At 46.6% G+C, this 6703-nt stretch overlaps 1 protein-coding gene across 2 annotated transcripts in view; it reads left to right on the top strand.

Annotated features, from left to right (window-relative positions):
• Iqsec2 (IQ motif and Sec7 domain ArfGEF 2) overlaps nt 1-6703 on the top strand; it is an 81047-nt gene that overhangs the window by 27480 nt on the left and 46864 nt on the right. The gene's annotated exons all lie outside the window — the stretch shown is intronic.

Consider the following 6703-nt stretch of genomic DNA (forward strand, 5'->3'; position numbering starts at 1 on the left):
TCCTTTCTGATCACTACTGCAATTTATTGAGCTGCTTCTAAGAGCTGGGCTCGCCACATCATACTTGGCGGGTACATTTATGGTGAAATATTGTGATTCCCCACTTTACATAAGACTGTATTCAGTAAGTTCCTGGGATTTGTCTGAGGTCCTTCTGGTAGATCTAGGTTTAGAACTTGCCTCTGTATCATTCCTTCTGCTGCTCACCTGGGGTGCAGGTGTGATTTTTCATTTTGAGCAGCAGCAGCCCTACCAAGTGATAGCTGGGCACTTCACATGCAGTCTCTCACTTTGTCTTCAGTATAATCTTAAAGGCTATATATTGTTGTTGTTGTTGTTTTACAAAGAAAGATGCTAAGGCTTAGAAAGCTAAGATAATTTGCCCCGTGGTAAAAATTAAGGTGGGAATCTAGATCATCAGATTTGTAATCACCCCAGGGTTTAACTTGATTGCTTTCCTGAAGCATGTACAACATTCATTCTCTAAGTAGCAGGCCTGTGGTGGACAATCTGTTTGGGAGGAGGGTGACACAGAAGGGGGTAATCTGGGACCCCTGTCCACGGGGAGCTCTTAGTCTAGGGTTGCTACAAAGGTGAGCTAGCTTTAGAATGTGATAACGAGGTAGACAGCCAGTGTATAAGAACAGAAGCCTGGAGGGATTGATCTGGCTTCTGATAACAAGACAGAAGGTAGGACCAAGGGGAGCTGGGTAATTTTCCCAAAGGAGGAACTTTTTCTAGAAGCTCCAGAGAGATGAGATAGGGCAAATGGTTCCTCTTCTCCCCTTCCTCTCTGGGTTCTCCTGCCTCCGCTTGGCCCAGCCCCCGGAAGTGGGTGACCCCTAAGCTGGCTGAGTGCCTGGTTGGCACCAAAATAAACTTGCCTTCCCTCTCTTCCCCTCCCCTTGCCTCTGTCCCCTCTGTCCTGGCTTTAATTAGCAGCCCTAGGGATGAGTCACTTGGCAGCTGGGGAGGGAGGCTATGCAGAGCCCAGTTAAGCTTCGACTCTTGCCCTAAGCCTTACAGGCAGCACCACTGTGTTCATACGTGTGGGTGTGCATTGCTGCATGTCAGGGAGGCTCCGTGTCATTGCTGCTGAGATAAGCGCAGGGGCAACTTTGCATGCTGCTTCAAGGCCATGCATGTCAGGTTGTCTGCATGTAAGCATATCTGGTGGTTGCTGCGTTTGTCTCTGTGTGTCACTGAATGTCTGTGTGTGTGAGTGTCTGCCTGTAGTGTGTGGTTGTGATAGCAAGTGTCAGGAAATGAGGGAGGGCGCTTTTGGGCAAACAAACACAAATGCCATAATAATTGCAGTCACTTCTCCTGACATAAGCGTTCTTATGTTTTCCTTTATACAAGCCCCGCGCTTGTATCCCCAAATTTCACTTGTCTTAGTTTGGATACATTCTGTTGCAGGGAACAGAAGCTTACCTGCGCTAGCTCAAAAATAGAGAGGGGAGGGCTATGATGAGGTTACCTCTCACAAAATTAAGAAGAGTAAATGAACGATAGCCACGCTTTGCACCAACCAAAATCAAGACCAGAAGTCAAGGACCAAGATTGTTCCTCATAGCTTGCCTGACCCCTCTCATCTCTTTTTTGCTGATGCTTTTCTGTGGCTTCCTCTGCTGCTGTGCATCCTAGCATGGTCACAAACCTGGAAGCTGCTGTGTGACTTAAGGTCTCTGTCATCTAACTGCAGAGAGCCTCTGGTAATACAAGACAGCAAGATGGGTTTCTGTTCTCTTGGAAAAGGATGAGTGAGGGTAGAGAGGTAAAGTACTTAGAGCTTGGTGTTTCCTCTGTACTCAGCAGAGGTGTTATGTGCACAAAAAGTGAGGTCAGGAGCTGGGCGGTGCTGGCACACACTTTTAATCCCAGCGCTAAGATGGCAGAGGCAGGTGGATCTCTGAGTTCAAGGCCAGCCTGGTCTACAGAGTGAGTTCCAGATGGCCAGGGCTACAAAGAGAAACTCTGTCTCTAAAAACAAACAAGCAAATAAGCAAACAAAAACAATAAATAAAAATTCAAGATCAGAGCCTGGAGATATTTTGTGCAGGTGCCTATGATGTTAAGATTGCCCATCAAAAAAAAAAAAAAAAAAAAGCCGGGCGGTGGTGGTGCACACCTTTAATCCCAGCACTCGGGAGGCAGAGCCAGGCGGATCTCTGTGAGTTCGAGGCCAGCCTGGGTTACCAAGTGAGTTCCAGGAAAGGCGCAAAGCTACACAGAGAAACCCTGTCTCAAAAAAAAAAAAAAAAAAAAAAAAAAAAAAAAAAAAAAAAAAAAAAAAAGATTGCTCATCCACCCAGTTTTTGGTTCCTGCTTATTTCCAGGTGATCTTTGTTCTCTGTTTTCAAGTTCCATGTTCTTATAGCAAAACACACCATTTTATCTAAAATCATTTTTCACTTTTTCTTGTGATGTTTGTATTGAACCCAGGACCTCATGTATGCTAAGCATATGCTCTATTCCTGAGCGGCCCTGTTTCTTTATTTTAAGTCAAAACACCTTTTAAAGTTGTTTCATTGTTGTTTTTTGAGACAGATTCCCACTGTGTATCTCTGGCTAGCCTGGAACTCTCTATGTAGACCGGGCTGGTCTTGAACTCAGATTGAGAGCACTCCTGAATGCTGTGATTAAAGGCATGTGCCACCATGTCCACCCCTAAACATCTTTTAAATGCATGGTGCAAATTACCATTGACACCAGTTTGTGGCGATTTTCATAGCCTCAGAACAACCGGCGTGATGTTACTGATGGTACAGTTGCTACCAAGGTTGTGGTTGCCTTAGGGATTTTTCTGTTTTATTAGTTCAGTGACTAAATTTATAGTTATTTGTAGTATATAATTACAGACACACATTATCAATATTACCAGCGTGACGCTTGAGCTTACTTTTCCATTAATACAAACCCTGCAGTTTTTACATTAATTACAGAGGGAATTAATGACCCCTTAGACAAGTTTTCACCTATTAGTAAAGAGTTTAGGAACCAGCTGTGCCAGTAATGACTGGTCTCCAGATATGAGGGCAATGCCCACAGCTCTGGACTTGGCCCTGACCTAGCATCTTCTGGTTGAACCTAGAGTCTTCCTACAACCTCATCTGGGGCCTTCTGGTTCTGTTCCAGCACATAAGAAATGCTGCTGTTATTCTAATAAATGTGACCATTCTATTATTACTGTTAAGTCTAAGTGACAGAAATTATCCAAGGCTCAGGCAGAGTCTCTTTCAACTCCTCTTCTTCCTTTGTTTTTATTGTTCCAAATATTAGTTATTGCTTTAGTTCTGAAAATAATCTGTTGAATTTCAGGTCATGTTAGGGAACACTTGACACACATTAATTTTCGTGGCCATTCTGCCAAGTAGGGGTGATTTAAGGGTGGGAAACATATATCCAGAGGAGGTAAAGTGACTTGCCCAAATCATTAATCTATCCACTCATGCATTTTTGTCTTTTATTCAAGGGTGATTTATCTAGTACCTACCAATACCAGTTGACTAATAGGATGTTGCATAATAGAGTGATGGGCCTTGTGCTGGATCCCACTATCTACTTAGGAAACATAAATTACCCACAATTATAAGAGAAGTGTGGTGTGTTGTGGGAGCATCAAGGAAGTATGCCTAACCCAGCCTGAGGGTCAGGGAAGATACCCAAGCTGACATCCAAACTGAGACTTGGAGGATGAGTAGAACTTATCTGAGGGAGGATAGAGTGGTGTGAGATGAAATGAACAGTATTACAGGTCAGACATGTGGGAGGGGTGGTGGGCACCCCTTTATGAGGAACTAAAGCTGCATGTGCCGTGGGAGTGGATTGTTCTGAGAAAGGATCTGGAAATGAGAGAGTTTACCTTAGAAGGCTGCAACTGGGGCCCTGGTCAGTTGTACCCACTGAATTGCAGGGGCTTCAGTGCCCTCTAGTGTCCACTGGCCCATCCTGCAGCTTCCCGTGCTGTGTGCATTGTCTCCCAGCAAAATATATAACCAGGTGGACCTGTGCTAGCTGCTGGGGACACGGCTCAATGAGACACCTATTCTTACAGATTTCCCAATTGAGTAGATGAAACCGTGAACAGTATTGTGAGAAGCTGGCTGAGAGAGGAACAGAGTGGAAGGACTCTAGGGAGGCGATCTACCCTGCCTAGGTGGGATCAGGGCAGGTTCCCAGAGAACACAGCTTCTAGCTGACTTTCGAAGAACAAGGAAGTGCTGTTCAGGTGGGGAGGTGGTTGTAGGGGCCCAGAGGGAGATTACTAGTTAAGGTGAGGCGTGAAGCAGCTACATATGCCTCTCAGGTAATTAGAGGTAATCCTGTCTGGGTGAGGTGCAGGTGGTGGTGGGGGATGTACTACATATCTGTAACCATAGTACTGAGAAGGGACAGGCAGCAGGAGCTCGAGTTTAAGGCCAGCCTGAGCTACAAGGCAAAACCCTATCCCCCCCCCCCAAAAAAAAATGGAGGAAGAGCCAGATTAGTTGAGGGTGGGAGATAGGGGCTAGGTCACTGAAGGATCTACGGGACCCGCTACTAGCTCATTTACTAGGTATTTAAAGCATGGGATCACGTTGAAAGCTTCTTTACCCTTTGGAGTCACACGCCCATCTGAGTAGCTGATGAAAGCTAGAAAGTAATATTTCCCAGAGAATACTTCTCATCCAACTCCAGGGGCTTTAGAGATACTCCCTCCCGTGCTTATCCAAGAACCACAGACTTCCAAAATAAGGCTAGTGTAAGTAAGGAACCCCTATCATGGCCGCCAGGGATTTGCAAGATTGAACCCTTCCTGCATCTCCGGCCCCGTGTGTGTCTCTCAATGAAGTTTTCACTCAGCCACATTGGTCTCTTGGAAGTTCCCGGAAGCAGCATCTTAGGTCCTTTCTTCTGCACAGAATTCTTTCTGCTTCCTGTCTCCACACGAACGGAGTGTCTGTCTCCTCTCAGTTAGACATAAGCTTCCCGAAGACAGGTCATACTGTACCTTTGGAACCTAGCACCGTGCCTAGTCCACAGTATCTGTCGAATGAGGGGCTCACCAGTGCCCTGTGGCTGGCTTAAGCTCCTCACTCTGAATTCATTCAGCCCCTGGTGAGTCATCATATAAATTTATGTAACATGCTTAGCTAGGTCTGAATTACACAAAGGCCCCGGTTCATTAACAGGTATTTTCCTAGAATTCTTCCTCATCTCTGAAGCAAAGGGCTTCTTGCAAGTCCCCCCACATCCACTTGGAGAAGGGTCAGACTCTTAGTTTTTTGAGACAGGGTTTCTCTGTGTAGCCCTGCCTGTCCTGGAGTTCACTTTGTGGACCAGGCTGGCCTCAAACTCACAGAGATCCGCCTGCCTCTTCCTTTTGAGTGCTAGGATTAAAGGCGTGCGTCATCACGCCCGGAATCAGACTCTCTTACTCAAACAGACTCTTCTGTCATCATGTGCTTACTTAAGCCTATGGAATCTTGACAAGAACCTGTGAGGTAAGCCAGGAGTAGTAGCACATGCCTATAATTCCAGTACTCAGCAAGCTGAAACAGGAGGGTTGCTGTGAGTCTGAGGTCAGTCTGGGCTACATAATGAGTAGCAGGCCAGCCAAAAGGCTATGTAGCAAGACCCCATTTCAAAACTGATAAATGAACAAACAACCCCGTGAGGTATGCTGAGCACGGCAGGGTAGCCCGTACCTGTAATCCCAGTACTTGAGAGACCGAAGCAGAAGAATTATGAATTTGAGGCAAACCTGGCCTATATAGCAAGACTGTGTTTCAAACAAACCAAACCAAACCTATGGAGTAGGGAACTGTCATCGCTGTTCTGTAGAGAACCAAACTGAGGCTCATGGGATATGCCCAGATAAACGGTTACATTGAATTCTACAAGGATCGGCAGTGTAGGCTCTTGGACTCCCCGGAGAATAGAAGAGGCTTGCCTGAGGTCATCCATCATCAGCCTGACGGTCAGGACTACAGTTTCTGTCCTCAACCCCTGTCAGACCTAGAGGAAGGTCTGGGCCAGAGGTGAAGCGCCTGCAGGAGCTGGGAGGGTTGTCCAAGAGAAGCTAACAAGGCAGAGGTTGAGGTAAGGGCTTGAGTACCCAGTCATAGGAGATGGGCAGAGAGAGAGGAGGCTTCTGAAGCCCCACAGACGCCAGGTTTGTAGTGGTTCAGAGGGCCTCTCTCTTCCTAGCAGCCTTGGCTTTCTTCAGATGAGCCAGTTGTCCTGGTAGGGAGGCAGGAAGGTTGGCCTGTAGCCTGTCAGCTCCTATTTCTTCTAGATCACTGACCACCCTGGCCCTCCCCAGGAGCCTTCTGCTCAGAACAGCCAGGAGCCTGGGCTCTGGGGCCATGAGAGGCTAGGATGCTCTGAGCTGGACCTGTTATCCTTTTTCAGGAACATGCCCATCTTTCAGACTCCCCAAAACCTGTTTTCTCTGGTGCTACCCATGTAGAGAGTAGAGTGCCATGGTGGGTAGGCAGGTGTCAGACACCCACTTGTGCCCTGTTGTATTAACTTTGCTGAGATTGTGCTCCTCTTTAGGTTTCAGTTGTTGGACCTCTAGAATCAGGCTGCACAGTCTTCCTGGAGGAGCAACCTCTGGATTATAAATGGCATGTGTACGCACAACCTCTGGCTTATTTATTTATTTGCTTACTTTTTGTTTTTTTGAGACAGAGTTTCTCTGTGTGACAGTCCTAGC

The sequence above is a fragment of the Peromyscus eremicus genome, chromosome X (genome assembly GCF_949786415.1).
Source record: "Peromyscus eremicus chromosome X, PerEre_H2_v1, whole genome shotgun sequence".
Taxonomy (NCBI): domain Eukaryota; kingdom Metazoa; phylum Chordata; class Mammalia; order Rodentia; family Cricetidae; genus Peromyscus; species Peromyscus eremicus.